This window comes from Pteropus medius, unplaced genomic scaffold (assembly GCF_902729225.1).
Source record: "Pteropus medius unplaced genomic scaffold, Ma_sr-lr_union100, whole genome shotgun sequence".
Lineage (NCBI taxonomy): Eukaryota > Metazoa > Chordata > Mammalia > Chiroptera > Pteropodidae > Pteropus > Pteropus medius.
Window position 1 is genome coordinate 3,153,237 of NW_024350397.1, and position 17,266 is coordinate 3,170,502.

Genomic DNA, 17,266 nt, shown 5'->3' on the forward strand with positions numbered 1-17,266 from the left:
TTAATATCTTAGAAAAACACTCACAATACCATGTTGAGGGAAAAAAGCAAGATATAAAATTATATATATAGTATGATCTAAATCATGTAAAAATGTGTAGGAAAGAGCTGGAGTTAATAAGCTATGTTAAAATCCTTCTGTATTATGGGAATTTTGTGACATTTCTTTCCTTATAATCATTCGTGTTTTCAGTTTCAAAAAATGAGTCAATATTGCCTCTATAATCAAGGAACGAAAAGCGTATGTGTGCATTGGGGGTACTGTGAGGGGCAGTGACAAACCTTTAGGTTCCCTGTCCCAGACTGTGTGACTGTATGTGCAGAGCACCACCCAATACCCTGTGTGCCTCCATTTCAATGGGAAGCCTCTACCATACCTAAGTGGTTGCTGAGACTGTCTGACTGTCATTCCTTGTGGCTTCAGCTGTCTACCGAGCTCTCTTTCTACAATACCTCAGTGTGACAGCCATAACGAAGCCAGATCTTACAGGCTGTGGCATTTCGTGCTCTCCAGCTGGGGCATATGTTGCAGTGCCACTCCATTCAGGGTGGAAGTACTCAGGAATCTCATTTATTTCTCTGTATTAAATTAAGACCAATGTCTCATTCAATATTCATTTGACAACTTGGGTGAAATTCAGACCAGACCCCCTTTGATAAATGAGACAATGTGAAAGATTATAACTAACAAAGGAGGAGGAGGCTTGGAGGGCGCTTGGCATTTTGCTGGTTCAGGTTGTGCTTTGGGAGCAATGGGGGCGAGGAGGCTTTGGAATCAGATGGGCGCCCATTAGTTGCACGATTGCAGTGGGTATTCTACCCACTCAAAGATGTCCACATCCTAGTCCCCAGGATCTGTGAAAGTGTTACCTTCCATGGAAAAAGGAGCTTTGTAGATGCGATTAAGTTAAGGGTTTTGACCTAGGGAAACTATCCTGGATTACTCTGGAAGGCTCAATGTAATCACAAGGATCTTTCTAAGAGGGAGGCATGAGGGTCAGAGTCAGAGATGTGGCAATAGAAGCAAAGGTTAGAGAGTGAGAGAGAGAGGTTTGCAGATGCCGCCTTGCTGGTTTGAAGTTGGAGGACGGGCCCGCCGAGGACGTGGGCAGTCCCCAGGAGCTGGACAAGGCAAGGAAACAGACTCTCCCTAGATCCTCAGAAGGAACGCGGCCCTCTCCACACCTTGGTTTTAGAACTTCTGACCTCCAGAACTGTAAGAGAATAAATCTATGTTGTTTTAAGCCACTGAGCCTGTGGAAATTTGTTATGGCAGCAACAGGAAACTGATACAATTGTGGACAAGTGCATTTCTTCACCTGCAAAGACAGGCCATCATTTGAGTCTCTGTGTTTTGAGCATCAAATCCAACATTGTACGTGCTATGCTTCCTAATATGCAATAATACTTATTCCTTCTCGCTGCCCAGCACATCACCTTATACCCTAGTATAGTACTTCACAGAGCATTTAAGAAACATACGATATGAAATTAAACCAACCAATGAGGTAGGGAGGGTAGCTCTTATGTACTGTGACTACTTTGCATATGACACTATCCAGGCTCAGAGAAGTTAAGCAAATCACCGGAGATCACACAGCTATTTTGTGGCAAACAGAATCAAAACATTTCACTCTTGATCCTTAGTTGGGTGGGGAATTTGCTACACTTCTATTTCTCACCTGGGAATCTGTCAAATGCAGATGTCTCTTCCTCACTCCTGAGAAAATCTGATTCAGGCAGGCAGTGCCCAAGAATCTTCATTTCATCAAGCTCCCTCATTATTTGTATACAGACTGGTCTAGCGACCTTTCAGTGAGAAATTTTGCTCCATCCCTTGTTGCTGTCTAGCTGTTGAATGTTTCCATCTGCCTCCATTTCTTCGATGTTATCATCTTATTAACTTCTTGAAAATTTTAGACACACAGAAAAAGATTAAGTCAACGACTATGCATATACCCACCACCCAGATGAAAGAACTGCTAGCAGTTTGCTATATTTGTGTGTGTGTGTATATATATATATATATATCCACATATTTTTCTTTTTGGCTGAACCACCTTATATAGACACAGTAATATTTTTAAACTACATCTAAAAAATAAGGTCATTTTCTTACCATACACAATAAATTATTACATTTAACATAATTTTTCAACATCATCTAATATTGATTCCCATTCAAATTTCACAAATTTTCCCCCAAATGTCTTCAATAAATGATTTTTGTTTTCAAATCAGGGAACGTGCTCTATCGTTTTTGATGTGACTAGTCTAGGTAGAGCTTGTGGATTCCCAGGATGACTCTGGATGGCACTCTACCTTGATGAGCACACGGGTGTAAGGCTGGCTTCCCCCGGAGCCCAGGCTTGACAACGGTGCAGCCTCCCCTCCCAGGCTTTGCAGTAACAGCATTCCTCTTTCCAAGGCCACAGGTCCTCTTCTGTGGCTTCTTCCTACAACTACAGCTCTCTCTCCAGGTTCTGATAACCACTCAGACCTAGACAAGACAAGGGATTACAGCTCTTTCTAGCCCAATAGGTTATAATAATGTAGAGAGGAGGCAAGAGAATTCAAATATTAATCAAGCTACATTCAGAGACAGCAAAATGCTGATCAGCCCTGCAGCCAGGCCAGGAGGAGGCCTTCAGAACAAAGGAAGATTTCTGCTGGGCTTGCTAACAGCCCATTCTCCACAACTGTGAAGGGGAAACAGGAACAACAGAGTCTTTAAGTGGCTACTCTACACAAATAAAATCGTTTATTCTCTATGGCTAACACCATGGGGGAACCTATGGATTAGAGGCTGGGAACGGCCAGCAGACCTTTCAAGCTACACACTCTTCACTTTCCCCTTCCTCACTGTATGTCCATATCAAAGGAAATGGAAGCTGAAGAATGATATATAAACTAAATTTTCCGAACACTTGGGGTCCCTCACGGCCCCTCTGCCTCTGTTTGAGGGGTGTTATCCCTTTTCTAATAAACTTTCCTTTTGACTAACTTTGGCATATGAGTTTAATTCTTTCTACACTCTCCACCAAAAGACTTTCTTCTCTCTGTGCAGGGCTTGGTCTTCCCGCCAACTCAGGGAAATTTGCCCTGTCCTGCATCAATACCATATCTTACTGATTTCCCTTAACCCTGCTCACAACTTTATCAATATCTCTTTGTTAAACCCTCTTCAATTACCCCACTCGACAGCCGCAACTTCAGCGTGCCATCTTTTTCCCACTGGGACCCTGACTGACAAAGTACTTGTTACCAGGGATGGCCCCAGAGGAAAACACCCCCCAATTAATATTCTAGGACTGGATTGCTTATACGTGTGAGCATTGCAGAAACGCTGTGAAACAAGACTGGCGAGAAACCAAGCAGCACTCAGAGAGCTGGAGAACTCAGGTTTATTACGCCAGTGGTCCCACAGGAGCTAGCACTCTGAAGACCTGGGTGCGGAGCTCAGCTGCAGCATTGCTTATATAGAACTTATTTGGCATTGGCTGCTTGGTTAATTTGCTCTCAGACCGTTACAAAGCGCGGGAGTTGCTATGGTGGCAGGTAGTTATAAAGAGTTATAAAGCCTGGGAGTTGTTAGGGGGTACAGGCAGTTACATTTGTTGTTTAGAGCAAGCTAAAGGGAGGATGAATTTTTAGTTACTTTTGAGTATGGCCTATGCAGCAAGCATATCTACAGAAGCAGAACAAAGAGCTGATTTCCTCTTCGTGAGATGTACAGAAATGATCCCCTTACCAGAGGGAAATAGAATGCAGGTAATCTATAAAATATAGTTGCATCGTAGTTGCTCAAATTATCATCAGTAGTGGCATTGGAAGAATGCAGATAGCAGCAAGATGTTGGTAGATCGAGTGGCTTGGCTATGCTGATGATGATAATTACAAGTCTGTTGTATGGAACAGCTTTTCTGACAGCCCCAGAGACCATACGCAGAGAAGAAACAACTTGAAGGTCCTGAGCGTCCAGCTCAGAACGTGGGCGGAAACCTGGAAAGCCTCCGTTTAGCTTTGAGGGAGTCTCCGATCTCCTGTTGGACAGATATGCCTAGGAACTGATTATGACAGTGACAGACATGCAGAGTCAATGAAATTTTCAACCTCGTTAGATTTCTTAATGCTTACAACCTGGTGCAAAAGGTGGGACCCTGATTCACAGGTTGGGACATTTGAGCAGACACAGATGTGGCGGCCAAGTCACCTCAAGACTCCTCATTGAGGTGTCCAAACCCCTCACTGTCTCCAGGCCCATAAGGAGAGTTATATCTTAGTGGAACCCAGACGAAGAAAGATACAGCCTGGAACAGGAGAAGAGAGCTTGTATCTCAAAAGAGTTGCAGGAAAACCAACAGAAATCTGTGGAACATACATAGGGAGGAGCTCTAGGGGCATTGGATGGAGAAGGATAAAATATAAACTCAGCTGGGGAGAATTTGGTGATACAGGTGTGCTCACTCAAGATTCAGGAATTGGTGTGCTGGCTTGGGCACCCAGGAGTGGCATTCACATCTGTGCTGGCCAGCAAGCCTGCACCCACCAGCAGCCAGCAGTTACTGAGGACTTTTCTAACCTTTGGAAGAAAAGAAAACTGGACTCAGGAAATTAGGGATGTTGAAGAAGATCTGTTCTGAACAACGTGCATAGCCACACCTTAGCCACACCCCCAGGAAGGCCAGAGGACACTCCCTTCACAAGGCCTGAAGAATGCCATTGTGAAGTGTTCACAGGCCTTCTTGCAAAGATCTTCTTGGCTGTTTTCTGTAAGCAGGAAATGACAGTGGGAGAGGCTGCAGTGCAATTAGACTCTCTGATTTTAATAGGAAAAAAAAAGGGATCCCAGCGTATTGGGGGCCAGGTCTCTCAGATACAGTGGACACAATTACCATAATGAGCTGTAGGACTGGAATGGTAATTGTAGGGATCTGTGGCACTAGCTAACTAATCATGGGGTCCCTAGCACTGCAGTAGATGTGCAGACTGTTAAGGTGCTGCCTGACATATATAAGCAGAAAAATTCTGGGTCTGGTGGGCAAAAGCATTGTAGAGAATCAGAACTTACCCTGTGTTCAAACCCAGAGGTCCAGAATCCTTTGGCTTAGAGGATGGGTGGAGGTGGGTCTCTGAGCAAGCACCTGCCATGTGGCTGCAGGTCTGTACTGTGGACATTCCTTCACCCCTCACCCAGAGGCCCCTGGTGCCACTGAGCAGAAAGAGAAAAAGGAAACATCTAGACCTTCCAGGGACTATTGGATACCGTTTTTGAACTCATGATAACTACAGGAAACTCAAATTCTTGCAGCAGTCCACGAGTCACTGTGAGCTCAGAGATCAGGTGACGGACTGGTGGCCCAAGTCTATCTCAGAGTGGGTCCAATATGACTGAGGATGTAGGTCCAATATGACTGAGACTGCTGTTATACAGTCCCAGGATGTGTAATAGTAATAGACATATTACTAACTAGCAGAGTCTCACATTGGCTCGCTGACCCATGGAACGAAGGTCATTATGACGGGAAGGGCCAAGTGGAAATTATCCCCTTCCAAGTGGAACTGTCCCTTCCCCCACTGCTAGGATAGTGATATTTTAAAAAGCATCACTGTATTTCATTAGTGACATTGTGCTAATTGGATCTAGTGAGCAGAAAGTAACAGACATTTTAGGCGTCTTAGTAAGACAAGCATTTTGAGAGATAGGGGATAAAACCTATCCCCTATCCCTCAAGTTTAGAGGCATTCCATATTGTGAAGTTTCTAAGGACCCAGGGATCTGGAAGATGTCAGGATCAAGTGACAAATTGCTACATCTTCCACTTCCTACCACAGAGAAAATGATACAATATTTGGTAAACCTGTAGGTTCCTGGGATAAAATATACCACACTCGAATATGCTGCTCTAACCCATTCAGGCTGGCAGTTTTGAGGGATGACAGATCAAGAACTACTCTGGTTGTGGTGCAAGTTGCTCTGCCTCTGAGACTCTATGAATAAACAGATCCATTGGTAGAGGAAGTGTTTGTACATAGGCTATAAAAAAAGTCTGTACCATCTGGAGAAATGTAGTAGGAAAATTACATGGAAATCGCTAGATTTGGAATGTAAAACCTCTTTTGCTGACTCCATTGGAAAAGCAGTTCCTTGCTTATTACTAGTCTCTGGTAGATACTGAATCCTGGTCATGGGATACCAAGTGACTATGTGACCAGTACTGTCCATCATGAACTGAATATTATCTTATCTACAAATTCAGGCACAAGTAAACTGCATGAAAGTTGTGATGATTAATTTATGTATCAAGTTGGCTAGGTCACAGTGCCAAGATAATTTAGTCAAGCCTTATTTGGGATGTTTCTGTGTGTGTATTTTTGGATGAAATTTACATTTAAGTCAGTAAACTTTGAGTAAAACAGATTGCCCTCCATAATAGGGGTGGGCCTCATCCAATCAGTTGAAGGGCTTAATACACCAAAAGGCTGACAGAAAAGCCATCCCACGCCACAGACCTGTAACCATCACTCTGCTTGTGTAACTTACTTGTTACACAATAAAAGATAAAAGCGATAAAAGAAGGAAGCCAAGATTATCAACTTGTGTCTCATGACCACATATAGAAGTGGAGATTGTAGCAGTTTTTATGTTAATTACTTGATTCTCTTTCCTCACTTTTACCTCAAAATCTTACATGAAGAGTGGCGTGGCTAACATTTTAGGTTTGGGGTGTGAGTATGATGCCAGCAACCCGTCATCCTTCAGTAACTAATGGAACTTTGTATGTCTTTGTGTTGGGGACATGAAGCCTTCATCTAGACAAGGCGGTTGGTGAAGGGCAGAAAGAGTGAAAGTGCCGGACATTCTCTTTTCTCCACTCGGTACATCGTGTCCTGCAGGCTGGCCTCTGTGGGTCACGCCAGTGAGCTCCTCTGTCTTCAGCATCCACTTGGTTTTAGCTGTGAGAGGTGCTGGCAGGAGACTGGAGGTGAAAGTATAGTGAGGTCATAGCAGGTTGCCGCAGGGCAGGTGGTCAGTGGCCATATCCTCGACCAAAAGTTACAGCCTCTGCCCACAGACTGCGTGTCCCAGGGCCCCCTCTCTGCGCCTTCTCTTCATGCACAGCGGTGGCAATGGTGCCCCGCTCCCAAGGTGCTTCACTCTCTGTTGCTGATTTCCGTTCATCCTGCTGATAATCTTGCAAACAGTCCCTTTATTAAACTCTTCTCAGTTACTCCATTTCAATTGCCCATCACAAACCTCTCTAATATAGCCTAGTTTAGTCAGGATTTAAAATGGATCTCTACTCTCAGTGAGCCAAATTCACAGTTCCTGAATCCACGATTCACCTATCTGTAACCTGTGTCAAGGTCTTCAGCCCCACATATGTTCAGACAGCTTTTTACCAGCCTTCTAAATGGATAATCAGGACGTTGTACCAGGCTCTCCCAGTCTCAGCTGGCTCAAACACTAGCTTGCCTGCTGGAGTGTTTCAACGGACTGAATGTTTGTGTCCCCCACAGATTTATATGTTGAAATCCTAACCTCTGATGGGGTGGTATAATGAGGTGGGGCCTTTGGAAAGTAATTATGTCATGAGAGTAGAACCTTCATGAAGAGAATTAGTGCCCTTATAAAAGGATCCCGGAGAGCTCTCTCACCCTCTCTTTCTGCCACGTGAAGACACAAGAAGTTGGCAGTCTACAATGTGGAAGAGGTCCTCGTTGGAACCTGACCATGCTGGCACCCTGATCTCAGACTTCCAGCCTCCGAAACTGTGGGAAATAAATTTCTATTGTTTATAAGCCACCCAGTCTACTGTTCTTTGTTTGAGCAGCCCAAACAGACTAAGGCTAGGGTTTTAGGGCATTTGGGCTCAGTTACTAAAACATCTTAGAAGAATGTCCCAAATGGTGAGAAAACTGGAGTGCTGCAAATGAGTCCCAGGAATGCCGTGGGAGATGATCTCCTCTTTCTTCACGGCAGCTGAGCAGGGAGTGCCTGAGCAGCTGGAGTGGCCTCGCCTTGGGCTCCTTGGAGAGCATCCAGGAGAAGTGAGTCTAACAGCGTGCCGAGTGCTCCTGCAAGCAGCACGCACGATAAGGAACACTCCACACCTGTGGCTCTGCCTCCACCACCTGGCCATGGGCCTCAGCAGCCAGCCACAAAGTCTGCAGCTGCTGTTCATGGACGAGGAGCCCATAAGCTGCTGGGGGACTGTGCTCCATGTGCCCAAGAGGCGTGGCCCAGCAGCCCAAAGGAGGCCAGTGGGGGCGGGCAAGCAGAGCTCAATCTTCAGCTTTGCATACATTGGAACTTCTGTTGTGATTTTGGATGATATGCCTTCTCGTGGTGTATAAGCTAGGTGAGGAAGCACTGCTCTAACAATGCATGTTCATTCTGCAAATTAGAACTATTTATTCGGAAATCGTTGATATAAAATAAATTTGTTTAGACTTGAAATTCTATTCACGTCATCACACACACACACAAATCAATGATACATATGACACAAAGAAAAGGAAGACCTATTAGATTCCTTAAATATATATGCATATAATCATATAAATTCATCTATTAGATGTATTTACTAAACATATTTAAATATATATTCAGTAAATGGTTCAAGTAAAATTCTAACTCAGAAATCTTGCATTTCACAGGGACTATGTTACTTAGCTGCAGTCTACGCTGAGGCCTAAGGTTGAAATACCTTGGTTTTCAGGCCCCTAGATCCTTCTTGGCCTACTAATGAAAAGGGTAAGTTTAATAAAATAGAGTGAAAATGAATGGCATTGTTAATGAACCAGACACAGCATAGTACACACTATGTAACTGCACTTTATAAAGAATAAAAACAGACAACATCAATCTATGGTATTAGCAGTCAGGATAGTGGTTAACATAGGTGGTCTGGGGGGGCACAAAGGAGCCTCTGGGTTGTAGATCATGTAACGTTGCTTTATCCGAATGTTGATTACATGGCTCTTTCTGTTTGTGAAAATTTACCAAGTTGTAAACTTACGATATGTACACTTTTGTGTGTGTTTATTATGCTTCGATGAAAACATTTTAAATGAAACGGCAGACAGCTCACACTAACACAAAAATGCTTGGTAGTTGGGAAGAGGTATAGAAAACAGAAAACAAAAACAAAAATCTAGGGGCCCTAGCCGACCACAAGCTAATGTGAAATAACATTAATAATGTGAAACAAGTTGCTGTTATTAGAAGCAAAGAAAGCGAGCTTGCCCGATACCTGGGCTATATAATAAAGGTTACGTGTAAGACTTACCAAGATTGAAAAGCAATTTTCTACAATACAATGTGGCTTCTTGAGCCTTGATCAGAATAATGGGTAATTTTGATTGACATCTTTTCAAAAGGATATCAAAACCTAGAAGGGATTCAGAGAGGAGCAATAGAGTTGATTAAAAATATGGGAAATAGACCCTCAAAAAAAGGTTAAAAGAAATGCATTTTTAAAAAATTGGGTGTTGGTCTTCTTCTCTTGATAAATGGTAAAATGACTCCGCTACCCTTTTCTCTAATCCTTTGCTCCTTTCCCCACTTCTTTATTGACAAGTAGACTTGAAAGAGCCAAATAAGTCACTTGATGTTAATTTATTGAGCAGATATGTCAATGTCATTCTAAAAGAAAAAAGAGGTTCCGTCATTAAAAAGCACTACTCAGAATAATTGGGGTCGCTCAGCTGTAGGAAGAGAAATCTTGATTGGCCTTAAAATCGCTGAAAGTTTTTGAGAGGAGAGTTTATCTGTCATTCTTCACTTCAGACAAAATGAAAGTAAATAATCTTAAAATACAGCAAAGATTTCAGCAGGATGCCAGAAAGACTTGATAAATGAGTGAACCACAAGGCCTGGGGATGCTTAAGAGGAGAACTGGAATATTCTGACTAGCTGGGTTCTTTCTAACATCATAATTTTTATTACCTCCTTAGTAACGCCTTACATTTATTGTGCCTTAGAGGTCTCCTCCAGGGACACTTTTATGCCCATTTGCTTCAACTTAGAAGCCCCTTTTTGAATGGGGTTGCCAGAGGCGAATCTGCTGCTGAAAGGAGGCCCGGAGGCAGCCGGTGGGCAGCCCCCCTCCTGCATCCCCCTGCTGCTGCCCCCAGGGGCCGCGGCCTCCGAGCAGGCCTGCCAGGCTGAAGGACGTGAGGCAGGGGCTGCCTTCTGTCGCCAGTCACCATGGCGACCTCACAGCCAGCAGCAGCTGCCCTCTCCGCCATCCTGGAGATGTCTAAAGGGTTTCCGTCACAGGTGGAGGTAGTGGGTGGTTCCAGAAGAGGCCCCAAGCCTAGGGAAGTCCTGGCCACTGGCTCAGCCAAGCCAGTCACCTTTCCTGGGGCTCCCAGCAGAATTCAGGGTTCGGTTCGGACCAGGCTTTGCCAGCACGGCCCAAGAAATGTTCCCTGGCACTAACATGCTTCTCCCTCTGTGTCTTGTTGCCCTGGGAGAGTCTGAGGCCTGGAAAAGAGAACACAGGAGGGGACCATTTAAAAAACAATTTTATTAAAGTATATTTGGTATACAATGTTATATTAGTTTCAACCTTACAACACAGTGACTTGATACTTATATATCTTTTGATGTGATCACCGCACTAAATGTAGTAACTGTCTCTTACATGCAGACTTATTACAATATTACTGACTATATTCGCTGTGAAAATGGAATTATGTGGACTTTTAGGCTTAGGCCAAGACTTTGTCCCCTTGTCTACCCGTGTTTTGTTCCTGTCATAGTTATTGTTGGTGGGAGACCTTCCAGATCCTCCAGACCTGCATCCTGAAAGGCAGCTGCCTTCTTCTCAACAACCTGCTACCCTTTGAGCAGCGCCTTACACTCCCACCCTGCCGATTCCAGCCCCTGACACAAGCTGCAGGGGTCCGCACCCCTGCATGGCACCTGCTGCCTGGCACACACAAAGCAGGGCCAGGGCCAGCGCCCAGGGGAGCCAACAGCTGGCAGGCCATCTCTCAGCCCCGTGCCTGCCCTGCTGAGCTTCAGGGAAGAGGGGGGCCAGGGGGAATCTTGATGGGGAGTCTCTCCAGCAAGACATCTGCTCCCCTGGCCAGGAGATCTGAGGGGCGGATGCAGGAGATCCAAGAGGCCGGCGTCAGGGCAGCCCCTACCCCGCAGCTGTGCTGAGCACCGACTCCCACTCTCCCACGTGGCCACAGTCTGTCCCTTTCATGCCTGTTCTTCTCCCTTCCCCCCACCCCCAGCTGGCATCTCAGGAAAGATAAGTATCTCAAACAAAGCAGTCTCCTGGAGGCTGTCCCTGCCTGACTGCCAAGCTCCCCTGCCGCCCCCATGTTGGGCCTGTCCCTGAAATGCTGCTCCCCCAATCCTGGCAGCTCTGGGCTCTGGCCAGGTGGTGTCAGACCCACCTTGCTCTCCGACTGGGTCTGATGCCTCTATCAGATGCCAGGAGGATGGCTGGACTGGAGCAATGGAGGCCAAGCGCACCAGGCACCTGACCTTCAGGGAGGGAAGTGACATATGAGCGAGTAGACTTCTTGCGAAATCACTAGTCTGGAGCCTCCCTGGTGGCTCTTAAAGAAGCAACCCCTCCCCCCCTGTTAGTTTTTCTCTTTCCCTTGGCCAAAGCTCCTGAATGGAATGGTGTGGGGGGGGTGGAGTTGGGGGTGGGAGGGGATGGGCTTCCATCCTATAAGCTGAGGAATTAGCTTTTGGGTGAAAGTTATATCAAGAATCCAAAGCCAATCCTCTGAGCCCAGTTGGAAACAAGAAAGAGACTGTCTTCACACTTTAATAAGCATAAAGATTTGAAAACAAACAAACAAGCAATTTTGCCCTCGGCCTTGCCAGAGAGAGCAGTTTACATACTATCTAAGGGGCCCAGACATTTATGTTGCCCAAGGCTTTCAGGCAAACTAGGATTTCCTTTCCTCCAGGCACACTGCTGATCATGCCCAGAATATGAAGCAGTGATCTTGGGGGGAGGTGGCACTAAACGTAACCTCCAGGCCTAGTGTGAGAAACTTGTCCCCAGTGACTAGTGGGGTCTCACGTCTACAAGAGAGTACTGCCGTGCTGGCCTAAGTGGCCCAAGGATGCTCCTTTTCGGAAGTCCTCAAGTCAGAGTGACGAGATAATTAAGTTACTCTCACAAGCCCCCACACGGACTCTGATGGTTTGTCATCATTATCCGCCTACTTGCACATTGGGCTTTAACCTTCCTTCCCACCCTCCTGGGGACTCAGAGACATATCCAAAGAACACCTAGACAGTTGAACTTGTCTTCTAGGTGATCAAAGGGCGGGATCCCTGCGACACTTCAGCCCCATCATTTCCCCACACTGGTCATCAGCCGCCTGCAGCACAGTGGCCTCTGAGAAACCCCAGCCCTGGCTGAAGGCAGGCGAGTGACCTGGGGATTCTGTGAGTCACACAGAGCTTCCACTTGCCTGGCTCAGGCTCCAGGAAGCACAGAGAACGCAAGCCAGGATGTGCACTGGACATCACAAGAACCCATACATATGTGCGTATGTGTGTGTGCACGCATGTACACATACACGCAGAGCTAGAGGTGACTGTCACTCCCTGCCCAAATACTCCGTTAGCCTCCAACGCCCTGCTCCCTTCTCTCCGCTGCCGCGTTTATTTCGCCATCCCTGAGGACCTTGATGTACATACACATCTCCATTACTCTGCTCACTACACTGTCACATCGTCATCCATTTCCTCAACTGTTTCCTTCTCTAGTTCAGTGAAGTGACAGCAGAGTCTGCATCTTGTTTGTGGCCTAGGACCACTTGTCCAGTGTTTGTGAAGTGAACTGAATCCTCCAGATGGTTCACAGCTCAGCCATGCACACCCACAGGCCCTGCTCCCAGGGCCCAGCCTGATTCGAGCTAGCCTGGTCTCCGTGCCTCCAGCCTTCTCACCATCCACACCGAAGCAAGTGAAACATGTATTTTTAATAAATTGGGTGAGCCCCAGGCTTTTAATGGACAAAAAGGGAAAACCACTTAGCCGTATACACAGCATGGGCTTTATTCCCCCAGGCATTCTATTAGAGAATAGAATGTAAGAGGTGATCAAAGCAAAATAAATAAATAAATAAAAAGTGGACTCTCTGTGCATCACCACTTGCCAGTGCTTAACCCTCCTCAGACTTATACTCACAGTCCCCAGAAGCCAAGGAAAGGACAAAGTGTACGTAGCAGGTGCCCAGTGTGCCCGCAGAAAAAACAGTATTCTAGGTGCCAGAAAACCTGACTGTCAGTCATGGCATCCTTGAATATGTCATTAACTTCTCTGGACTTCTGCTTCTTTGCAAAAGAACGATAAACCTGCCCGGATGGTTGTAAAAAAAAAAAATGGAGTAAGAACCAGGAGAAGGCTTTAGAAAGTCCAGGATTCCCTTCCCTTCCAAGGAAAGTAGAGAGGTGGAGAAGCCTCAGAAGCTGATGCATAGGAAAGGCCAGGTCAGCCCTGGGACGAGCTAGGAAAAAGAGGAAGGGAGTATGACATCGCCTCCCCTTCCTTGCTGCCTCTGTGTGCTCCTGCTGTGGGCCAAATTGTGCCCCTCAACACCTGCCTGTTCATACGTTGAAGTCCTAGCCCCCAGTACCTCAGAATGTGGCTGAATTTGGAGATAGGATCCTTAAAAGAGGTAATCAAATTAAAATGAAGTCATTAGGTGGGCCCTAATCCAATATGGCTTATATCCTTATAAGAAGACATTGGGACACAGGGAGGACCGCGTGAAAACACTGGAAGAAAGCAGCCATCTACAAGCCAAGGGGAGGCCTCAGAAGACACCCCGCCTCCCGACACCTTGCCCTCAGGCTTCCAGCCTCCAGAACTGTGAGGAGATGGGTTTCCTCTGTTTAAGCCACCCAGTCTGTGGTACTTTGTCGTACAGTCCTGGAGAACTGATACAGCCCCTTCCTGCCTCCCTACTTGTCCTTTTGCCCTACTGAGTGTTGTCCTGCAAGAAAGTACTCCCCAGCAGGCTCTGGCGAAGTGCCTGAGAAGCGAACGCATGATTCCTGGTCACAGAGCTCTCGCATCTGCCTGGGCAGGACATGTCAACTGGGCTACACTTTCAGTCATAGATGTCCACTTCAGGGGTGACTTCTGTTACGCTGCTGAGACATGTGGGAGAGTGTTTCCTGTCCATTTCAGACCCCACGCTACAGGAGATCACTTGCACCAGTGTGTCACAAATACATGTCCTTACATAGCTGTCAGTGTCATCTGGGGAGATTGATAAAAATGCAGACTCTTGAACTCACCGCAGTGATTCTAAATCAATAAGCATGAGGTGAGGTCTGAGAATCTGTACTTTTAGCAAGTTGCTAGATAAACCTAAGGTGCAGAGAGGGCCAAGAATCACTGCCCCATCTGCCATTGTATGAGAAACGTCCCTGAATTTCATGGGCCACTTTGAGGTCAGGTCTTCCACGTGAGCGAGAATGACAGCATGTTAGCCTAGCTCCTTGAAGTGTACAGCGTGTTCACACACAGATGCCCACCGACTATGGAAAAACCTCAGAAGACCCCTTTGTGAAATCTGTTAGGCCCTTGCCCCCCATTTTCTCTCCCCAGACTGCAGTGAGAGGCAGGGTAGCCTTGCCCAGACCACACAACCAGCTGGACTAGAGCCATGTGCAAGTTTCCAGATTCCTCGTTGGGTGTTCGCCTTCTCAAATGCACTATTAAACACCATTTCAGCTTCTAAATATGACTCTGATGGAAAAGAAAGACCCCGATGGGGCTTACTGAGCACCAGTGTACCAGGCGCTTGGTGTGCATTGTCTCATTACTCCTCACAATGACACTGTCTCATTAGATCTCATCTCCATATTTTGTATCAGAGAGACTTACTCAACGTCACAGACAATAAAGTTGGAGTCAGGCCTCAGCCCAGGTCTGTATAACTCCAAGTCTCAGATAATCCATAATCTGGGGATGAAAAACCTGTACTTTTTTAAATACCAGGAACTCTCCCGCTGGGCTGGCATCCAGGGAATTTACCCCATTCATCCTGTGGCCACAGCCCAGCCTGGTCAGGAGCCCTTCCTGCTCCACCCCATAGCCTTTTGGCTTTGCAGACTCTCCAAGCTAAGCCAACAAGAAATGGTTTAGCTTTGCCAATAGGCCTACAGGCCTTTCCTGGCAGCTCTAAGAGGACACGGTGGGCAGGACAGCAGCACCTATGCCAGGAACCAGGGCAGCCCCACCAGAGGAGAAGACAATTCCTGCCCTGATGCCTATGGTATCTGATTTCTGAGAAGACCCTTGGCTTTCTCTTGGCCTCCTGTTACTTCATACCAGCCACAGCAGTGGGGGTTACATTTCACACACTGATGTCACTGACATAATTCATTCTGTTCCTGTACCTACAGGAGGGCTTCCAGTGGGACTCCTTAAGCTGGCACTAGGTGTAAAGTCCAGTCACAATGATCTATACATACCAAAGGATAAGAGGTGGAAGATGTGGAGTGTTCCCCACACCCACCATCTTCTATGTCATCCATTTTTAGCTCATGGGTCTTTGCTCTTCTCATCCTTCAACATGGCCTCTCTTCCTCCTCCTCCCCCTCCCCCTCCTTCTTCTCCTCTTTCCTCTTCCTCTTCCTCTGCCTCTCATTCTCCTTCTCCTTCCTCTTTTTCTTACTCTTCTTCTTCCTTTTAAACACTTGACAAGTGAGAAAGCATTATTGAAGCACAAATACATTTCAGGGGGTAGAGAACAAAGAACCAAGTTACAGCCCAAGATCGCAAGCTACTCCTTCCATTACAATATCAATCCACACCAAATAAATTGTTTTAAGGCATTCCTCTATTCAGTTCACACATACAATAGAAACCATTGTACATGTCCCAATCCAGTGGCCTTCTAGGACAGTTGGATGGCAACAGACTCTATCGAAAGGAATTTCGCAAACGACTTTGTGTAGATACACTTGTAAAAATAAAAAGGTCAGTTTGGAACAGTGAGTATCAGAAAATGAACAATGGATCATCAAACCCTTCTTAGAAAGGTCTCAACAGACCATGTCCATGTTACATCTAGGTCAAGTTTAGGAAATAATGGAAAAAACAGGAACAGAGATCACTTCAAGGGAGAAGTCAGAATAAGAGGGAGAGTGCCTGTGCACGTTCCCTCAGAGCACCACCAGTGCCCAGCCCAGAGAAACACAGGGCCAGGTTAGACAGTACTTGGCTATTCTGGCTGACACACTGATATGCAGATCATATTCTGTGTGCTGACACACCATGAACCCAAACACTAGGAAAGCCGTGGTACATGAGCGTGAAGATGTCTCTTCTTTCATTAGAGAAATGAGGAGCACCTCACTTCTCCCTTCCTATCCTATCAGAAAATTCTGGCTACTTCCCATGAAATTGATACATTGTGGGGCTTCATTCATTTGTATTTTCAGCAAATATTGACTAAGCTCATGACATGTACCAGGCACTGTTCTAGGCCCTGGGAATATAGCTGTAAATGAAGGAAAGCAACAATACGACAACACAGAAAAAAAAAACAAAACACCTCCCTTCACGGAGCTTTCAATCTATGGGAAAGCTTCCTTGGGAGACAGAAGGTAAGAAAAGTAAGAAAGTATAGAGGAAGTCTGGTCAAGATGGCAGAGTAAGTAAATGCTGTGCTTGCCTCCTCCCATGACCATGTCAAAATTACATCTAAATTATAGAACAATCAACCTGGAGAACCATCTGAAGACTAGCTGAACAGAAGTCCTATATCTAAGGATATAAAGAAAAACCCATGTTTAGACTGGTAGGAGGGGCAGAGACACAAAACAGGCTGGACACACACCTGGTTGAAAATCAGGAGGGATATCTTCGCTGCAGAGGTCCCACTGAAGAGCAAAAGTTCCCAGCCTCACGCTGGGCTCCCCAACCTGGAACACTAGTGCTGGGAAGAGAAGTCCCCACAACATCTATCTGTGAGAATCAGCAGGGACTATCTCCATCTGGGTGAGACAGAAGGCTTCTGGAAACCCAGGTGTCCTCTTAAAAGGCCTACACACAGATTCATTTGCTTTCAGGCACTCGCCCTGGGCTCTGGAAGAGGGACAGAGGCTCTGGGAGGTGCCAGATATATTCAGGGAGAAACTAAGACTTAACATCATTACTACTCGAAGCAATCTATAAATTCAATGCAATCCCCATTAAAATACCAATGACGGTTTTCACAGAACTGGAACAAATAATCTTAAAATTTGTATGGAGCCAC

The 17,266-nt window shown here is 45.9% G+C and overlaps 1 long non-coding RNA gene across 1 annotated transcript; it reads right to left on the bottom strand.

The window, feature by feature from the left end:
* Window positions 1–9,606: 9,606 nt before the first annotated feature.
* Window positions 9,607–11,513, bottom strand: LOC120584078 (uncharacterized). Its single transcript, XR_005647953.1, has 2 exons — window positions 11,418–11,513; window positions 9,607–10,491 (listed from the first exon to the last, which is right to left on the bottom strand). It is a non-coding gene; the product is annotated as an uncharacterized LOC120584078 (long non-coding RNA).
* Between the last annotated feature and the right edge of the window lie 5,753 nt (window positions 11,514–17,266).